Here is an 8,895-nt window from a genome sequence, read left to right on the forward strand (position 1 = left end):
TGATGAGATTGTGGTCACAGGATTATGACCTGTATCTGAGTATGGACAAAGCAAGATTCCTGACTCAGTGCTAACAAAATGACCCCTGTAATCTCCTTCTGACCAATTGTTCAACATCCTTACTATCTGTAAGCTGAGAGCTCCTGAAGCAGCTGCTTCAGCTGCCCCATCTGTTTCATAGACTCCCAATGCCTACTCCTGGTTTGCTGGGGTCAGGTTTGTGCTGGCAAGGCCTATGCTAGATTATGCTCCATTCTCACCCAGGTGCAACAGACCTTTCCTGCTCACTTTTTAAGTTTTCCCTGTTGTCTGTGGGCTGAGAAACCTGGAAAGCACCACTGTTATCACTGGTTCCATTGCCCTGAGGCCTGCTCTTGGTTTGTTTGGTCCTGTTCTGTGCTGGTTAGACCTGCACTGAACTGCACTCATCTCTCACTCTGGTGCAATAGACCTTTCCTGCCAACCTTCTAAGGTGTCTTGAACTGGAAAAATGGTTTGCTCCACCTTTTTGTGGGTTCCACCAGTCTATAATTTGTTTAGAGTCATTATTTGAAGGGATTTGGGTGGGATCTCATTTAAGTACTTGCCTGTACTCTGCTATCTTGACTCCAGAGATGTTCTTGAATGACCTTGTCTGCTAAACAGAAGGAGAGCAGCTTCCTGAGCCTTCTCCTAGAGTGGACTAGACTTAAAGTGCTGGAAAAATGACCCTTCCCCTAAGAAGCTTCAGGAGTTAATTAATCTCCTTCCTCATTTTTACCATCCTGTCAATGAAATGTTTTCACCCTGTTTCCACCTAGTCATATCTCTGACTTCACCCCACAACCAGGTTCTGTCAGTGTCTTCTTCCTTAGGAACAAGAGGCTTGTCTGAAAACAAAGTTCCAGTGCTCCTTCCTAGGTATGGCTCAGTACAGATCTATCCTTTGCTAATTGTAGGTATTATTTTCACTGGGGCAGGTATGAAAGGATGGATCTCTAACTAGGGCAGATTCTCTCTTTATTCCTATCAAAACATGGTCCAAATCCAATCCATTCCAATCAACAGTTATTAATCATCAGCCCATTGGAGTTGAACTCTCTGAATCACAGTTTTAATACTTGGCAGTTTAGCTTGAGCAAGGACCTCAGAGTCTGGTACCTTATTCTGCCAGGTAATCTTAAGAATCTTCCTAAGACAGAACAAATGGAAGTGATTCAATTTCCTGGTCACATTGTTTGAATGCAAAAATATACACTTGCCAAAAAGACTATTTTGTGGAGAACTCTCATGGGGCAGGGGATCACATGGTGGCAAGAAGAAGCGATACAAGGACACTGTCAAGGTCTCTCTCAAGAATGTTGGATTTGAGTGTGGTACATGGGAGACACTGGCACAGGACTGCTCAACATGTCATGCCCACATCAGAATAGGTGCTGTACTCTATTGAGAAAAGCAGAATAGAAACAGCACAAGGAAACAGAGGATGCGCAAATTTGGAGTAACCACCCCAAATGTTCACATGGACTATCTGTGCCCAATCTGTGGTAGAGAATTCCGAGCTCATATAGATCTGATCAACCACAGTGGTACACATTGAAACTTCACTTTATCATGATGATGTCATGTTGGTCTTTTTGGAGAAAGAAGGACAACAACCAATCAACTATTAATCATCAGGCACCATGCTAAATGTAATTAATAAAAAGATAGTTCTTGCCCTCAAGGAGATTACAATCTGATGGCAGGAGACAACACACAAAAGGAGGCTAAAAACAGGGGAACTGGGGTGTGGTGGAACATAAGATTAGGAACTACCCAGGGTGGGACATCTTGTTCTGTGACGTTGAAACTGGCCAGAGCAGCAGATGCAAAGTTGAGTGAGTTGAAGGTCCAGCCTCTGCCTTCTAGAGAGAAAGTCATCGGGAGGAGTTTGGTACTCTGTCTTCCAGCATTGCTATCAGAGGAGAGAAGTGGTTGAACGTGGTGGTGTCAATCAAGGTTGGAGTTAGCAGCACAGTGACGAGATTAGAAGTGAGGAGCTTCTCCAGGAAGAGTCATCTTATTCTATGGTAACAGATGCAAAATGGAGTGATAAATGCCATATTGTTAGCCTTAATCACATGGAGCTTTGACTTAATTGAGCCATCATTCTCTCCTCTGACTATAGTCATCAGCTAGACCTGCCTATAGAGAAGCCAGAGTCATCAGCATGCCTTTTCAGGACTAAATTCTAAAGATGGGGAGATATCACTCTACAGTAAATACTTTTACTCAGAAACCCTCTCCTCCATCAGGATCTGACAGTGTAAAAGCTAGCTTGCCTTCAGGCTATAGTAAAAGGTAAACTCCAGTAATTTGGTTGCTGTTGCATTTCATTGCAGTTCATTTTTGTTACTAATAATATACAACCATGTTTATAAAAATCTGCCTGGAGGCCCACAAGCAATGGTTGCAGGCAGTAGATGCTGCATAAATAAAATAAATCAACTCTATGATAAAATATTCTATTTGTGCATCATACAGATAAAGAAATCATCTCCAATTCTCTCATTTTACAGATGAAGAAACTGAAGGCTATGGTAGGGTAGTGGAGAGCTTAAGCCAAAGAAAAAAATCTTGGGATTTGGAATCAGAGGACCAGGATTTAGGTCTCAGATCTTCTATTTATTAATAATATGAATTTTATCAAATCATTTAATCTCCCTGGTCCTACTTTTTCTCATTTCTTAAATAAAGATAAGACAGTTTATATTACACCTAACATGTGGTTGTCAAGATGAAATTATAAACACTAAAGTGTTAAGTAAGTGAGGTTTTAAAAAAAATCAATTAATAGAAATCTATTTTCTATTCCCCTTACTGTCATCACTACATTGGAGAGAAAAGGATAAACAAAATCTTTTCAATAAATATACATATTCAAGCAAAGCAAATTTCCTCATTGGCCACATCCAAAAAGCAGTACCAATTCTGTACCTTGAGTTCAGCACTTCACTGTCTGGAGGTAGTTAATAAGCTTCACGGTTAGTCTTCTGAATCTCAGGCAGTCATTTCACTGATTAGAGTTCTAACCTTCCATTTTTATAACACTGTTGTATAAATGGTTCTTCTGGTTCTTGTCAATTCACTCTGGATCAGTTAATTTGAATCTTTCCATGTCTCTTTGATATCATTTATTTCCTCATTTCTTAAAGCATAATATTATTCCATTATAGTAATATACATTACTTTGTTTGGCCATTCTCTAAATAAATTAGTTCCCAACTTTTCTCCAGCAAAAAGATAGGTAGGTAGGTGAGTAAATAGATAGAAAGAGAGAGAGAGAGAAAGACAGAGAGAGAGAGAGAGAGAGAGAGAGAGAGAGAGAGAGAGAGAGAGATGAAGAGTTTCTATGTGTTTTTGAACATGCTGAACCATTTTTTTTCTTTGTTTGAGCTCTTTACAGAACATATCTAGCAGTGGTATAATTGGGTCAAAATGGTATATATTATTTAGTATCTTTTTTTGTATAATCGCTAATTGCTTTCTAAATCAGTTGTAACCACTTATAAACTCTCCAACAATGTACCAATATGCTTGTTCTCCCCCACCACAATCTCACATTTATAATTTTCTTCTTTAGTCATTTTTATACCTCAAATGAGTATGTATTAGAATCTTAGGATGGCTTTAATCTTCATTTTTCTAATTATTGGGGTCTTAGAGCATTTATTCCTAGATAGCCTGGGGTTCTTCCTTTGAGAACTGTTTATTCATATCCTTAGACTATTTATCAAATAGGAAATTGCTCTTAACCTTATAAGTTATATTAATAATTATTTTCATATCTTAGAAATGAGACTTTTATGAGAGAAACTGGCTGCAAAGATTTCCCCCCCCCAGTTAACTGCTTTCTTTTGAATCTTAGATTTATTGGATTTGTTTGTGAAAAAATGTTTTAATTTTCAGGGCGGAGCCAAGATGGCGGAGTAGAAAGACGCAAATACACATAGCTCCGAACCCACAACCCATACAACATCTGTATAGAGTAACTCATGGCGAATTCTGGAGCAGTGAGGCCACAGAAAAGTGGAGCAAAGGAGATTTCTGTTCCAGAGGGACATGCAAACCTCTCGCAAAAGGTCCATTGCGCTGCAGACGCGGAGCCCAGCCCAGACCTGCCCCGGCCACGGCACCGAGGACAGATCCGAGCAGGCTTCAGGGACGGGATCTCCAGTGGCCACACAAGTCCCTCCACCCACAGGTGACGGGGGTCGGTGAGAGTTTCTTTGGCGGGTTGAGAGGGGAGTGGGGTGCCCCCATAACTCAGGCCTCCTCGGGAGGCAGAAGCTGAGAGGCAGCGGCAGACCAGGGCTCCCCAAGCAGGCAGGAGCCTGGATCCATTGTGGAAGGTCTCTGCGTAAAGCCCCTGAGGGAACTGAGCCTGAGAGGCGGCCCTGCCCCAACCTGACCACCTGAACTTAATCTCACACTGAATAGCAGCCCTGCCCCCACCAAAAGCCCTGAGGCTGGAAGCAGCATTTGAATCTCAGACCCCAAAAGCTGGCTGGGAGGATCAGGAGGCGAGGTGGGTGTGAGGAGAATATTCAGAGGTCAAGTCACTGGCTGGGAAAATGCCCAGAAAAGGGAAAAGGAATAAGACTATGGAAGGTTACTTTCTTGGTGAACAGGCATTTCCTCCCTTCCTTTCTGATGAGGAAGAACAATGCTTACCATCAAGCAAAGACACAGAAATCAAGGATTCTGTGTCCCAGCCCACCTAATGGGCTCAGGCCATGGAAGAGCTCAAAAAGAATTTTGAAAATCAAGTTAGAGAGGTGGAGGAAAAACTGGGAAGAGAAATGAGAGACATGAAGTCAAAGCATGAACAGCAGGTCAGCACCCTGCTAAAGGAGACCCAAAAAAATGTTGAAGAAAATAACACCTTGAAAAATAAGCTAACTCAATTGGCAAAAGAGGTTCAAGAAGCCAATGAGGAGAAGAATGCTTTCAAAAGCAGAATTAGCCAGATGGAAAAGGAGATTCAAAAGCTCACTGAAGACAATAGTTCTTTCAAAATTAGAATGGAACAGATGGAGGCTAATGACTTTATGAGAAAGCAAGAAATCACAAAACAAAACCAAAAGAATGGAAAAATGGAAGATAATGTGAAATATCTCATTGGAAAAACAACTGACCTGGAAAATAGATCCAGGAGAGACAATTTAAAAATTATGGGACTACCTGAAAGCCATGATCAAAAAAAGAGCCTAGACATCATCTTTCATGAAATTATCAAGGAAAACTGCCCTGAGATTCTAGAACAAGAGAGCAAAATAAATATTCAAGGAATCCACAGAACACTGCCTGAAAGAGATCCAAAAAGAGAAACTCCTAGGAACATTGTGGCCAAATTCCAGAGTTCCTAGGTTAAGGAGAAAATATTGCAAGCAGCTAGAAAGAAACAATTCAAGTATTGCGGAAATACAATCAAGATAACACAAGATCTAGCAGCCTCTACATTAAGGGATCGAAGGGCATGGAATAGGATATTCCAGAAGTCAAAGGAACTAGGACTAAAACCAAGAATCACCTACCCAGCAAAGCTGAGTAGAATACTTCAGGGGAAAAATTGGTCTTTCAATGAAATAGAGGATTTTCAAGCATTCTTGATGAAAAGACCAGAGCTGAAAAGAAAATTTGACTTTCAAACACAAGAATGAAGAGAACCAGGAAAAGGTGAACAGCAAAGAGAAGTCATAAGGGATACATTAAAGTTGAACTGTTTACATTCCTACATGGAAAGACAATATTTGTAACTCTTGAAACTTTTCAGTATCTGGGTACTGGGTGGGATTACACACACACACATGCACACACACACACACACATAGAGACAGAGTGCACAGAGTGAATTGAAGAGGATGGGAGCATATCTTAAAAAAAATGAAATCAAGCAGTGAGAGAGAAATATATTGGGAGGAGAAAAGGAGAAATTGAATGTGGCAAATTATCTCTCATAAAAGAGGCAAGCAAAAGACTTATTAGTGGAGGGATAAAGAGGGGAGGTGAGAGAAAAACATGAAGTCTACTCTCATCACATTCCACTAAACGAAGGAATAAAATGCACACTCATTTTGGTATGAAAACCTATCTTACAATACAGGAAAGTAGGGGATAAGGGGATAAGCAGGGTGGGAGGGATGATAGAATGGAGGGCATGGGGAGGAGGGTGCAATTTGAGGTGGACACTCATGGGGAGGGACAGGGTCAAAAGAGAGAATAGAAGTAATGGGGGACAGGATAGGATGGAGGGAAATATAGTTAGTCTTATACAACACAACTATTATGGAAGTCATTTGCAAAACTACATAGATTTGGCCTGTATTGAATTGCTTGTCTTCCAAAGGGAAGGGGTGGAGAGAGAGGGAGGTAAAGAAGTTGGAACTCAAAGTGTTAGAATCAACTGTCGAGTAATGTTCTTGCCACTAGGAAATAAGAAATACAGGTAAAGGGGTATAGAAAGCTATCTGGCCCTACAGGACAAAAGAGAAGAGGGAGACAAGGGCAGAGAGGGATGATAGAAGAGGGAGCAGATTGGTCATAGGGGCAATTAGAATGCTTGGTGTTTGGGGGGGGAGGGGATAAAAGGGGAGAAAATTTGTAACCCAAAATTTTGTGAAAATGAATGTTAAAAGTTAAATAAATAAATTTAATAAAAATAAATAAATAAAATTTAAAAAAAATAAAAAAAAGTTTTAATTTTGTCCAAACAAAATTTAAACATTTGATCTTCTATGATCCTTTTTCTTGTTCATTAATTATATTTTATTCTTTTCATAAATCTAATGAATAATTTTCCCATTTTCCTCTAATTTGTTTATGTTGGGTCCTTTTATATCTAGGTCACATATCTACTTGGAACTTATCTTTGTATAAGATGTGAGATATTGGCCTAAAGCTAATTTCTTCCATATAATTGTTCAATTTTTTCATTAAGTTTTTATTGCATAATGGATGCTTATATATATATATGTATATATATATATATATGCATATATATATAGCTCAAGTTCTATGTGTTTATTGAAAACTAGGCAACTAGATTAATTTAATTCTGCATACTGTGTGCCTAATCTGTTCCATTAATCATTTTTTTCAACCAGTGCCAAATTATTTTGACAATTACTGTATATGGTCTAAGATCTGATACTAGCAAAGCTTTCTTGTTTTTTTTTTTTTTATTCCTTCTTTTATTCCCTGGAAATAGTTGATTTTTTATTTTGTCTCCATGTGAATTTCATTATTATTTTTCCCACTTCTATAAAGTGATTCTTCAGTAGTTTGATTTGTGTGTTATAGTATACTTTTTATTATATTGACTTACCAGTGAGTAATAAATATTTCTCCAATTACTTATATCTGTATTTCTATAAACAGTGCCTTAGAGGTATGTATTTATAATTGATAGCTCTACTCTCAAGTATTTACATGTGAAAATAGTATCAAATATCATGGGACTTAGGGTCAGGAAGGTATGAATTCAAATACAGTTATAGACACTAACTGGGTGACCCCAGTAATCATTTAACCTCTGTCTGTCTACTAGTTCCCTCATCTATAGAATGAGAATAAGAACAGCACCTGTCTCCCTGGGTTATTGCAATAATAAAAGATACAATATTTGTAAGGCATTTTGCAAATTTGAAATCACTGTAGCTGCTGCTACTACTACTATCATTATTTTAAATAGAATTTCTCTTTCAATCTCTCCCTGTTGTCTTTAGTTAATTTTATAGAAATGCTCATAATTCAAATGAATTTGTTTTCTAGCCTACAACTTTACAGAAATTGTGATTTCAATTAATTTTTACTTGACTCATTTTTTAGTCATGTTCAATTCTGCATGATCTCATGGACTATAGCATGGCAGGTTCTTTTATGCTCCACTATCTCCAGAAGTCTGTTGAAACTGATGCTTATCGCTTTTATGATACTATCTATCCATCTTATTCTCTACCATTTCCTTCTTTTGCTTTTAATCTTTTCCAACATCAAGGTTGAATTCTGTTTTCTCATTATGTGATCAAAATACTTAAGCTTCAGCCTCAGTATTTGTCTTTCTGATGAATAGTTTGAATTAATTTCTCTAAATATTGACTGGTTTATTCTCTTTGCTGTTCAAAGAACTCTCAAAAGTCTTTTCCAGTATCATAATTCAAAAGTTTCAGTTGTGCAGCACTCAGTTTTCCTTACAGTTTAGCTCTCACAGCCACACAATGCAAGTGGAAAAATCATGGTTTTGACTATGCAGACCTTTGTCAGCAACATGATGCCTCTGCTTTTTAATATGTCGACTCGATTTGCCATAGTTTTCTCTTCAAGGAACAAGTATCTTTCAATGTCATGGTTGCATTTGTCTTCCAGAGTAACCTGTGAGCCCAAGAATATAAAATCTGACACTCCTTCCATTCCTTCTACTTCTATTAAGTGGTTGTTAATTAATTAATTGTCATCATGATCTTATTTTGTCTGTTTTAATGTTGAGCTTCAAGTCAACTTCTGCACTTTCCTCTCTCACCCTTAACAACAGACTTCTTAATTCTTCTTCACTTTCTGCCATCAAGGTGATATTATCTGCATCCCTGAGATTGTTGGTATTTATCCTGGAAAACTTAATGCTGGCTTTTGATTTGTCCACTCTGGTATTTTTCATGATGTACTCGGTGTATACATTAAATACAGTAACAATATATGACCTTGTCATACTCCTTTCCAGTCTTTGTTTTTTAAGATTTAAAAACTGTATCAAAATTATGCTGTGCAAAATATTGAACAACCTGCATTCTATGTAAATACCCTGACTAAAATGTTATTGGTTGTGCTACATGAATCTACTTCAGTACAGAAACTGGTTACACAAAAAACAACAAC

The sequence above is a fragment of the Notamacropus eugenii genome, chromosome 5 (assembly GCF_028372415.1).
Source record: "Notamacropus eugenii isolate mMacEug1 chromosome 5, mMacEug1.pri_v2, whole genome shotgun sequence".
NCBI classification, from domain to species: Eukaryota; Metazoa; Chordata; class Mammalia; order Diprotodontia; family Macropodidae; genus Notamacropus; species Notamacropus eugenii.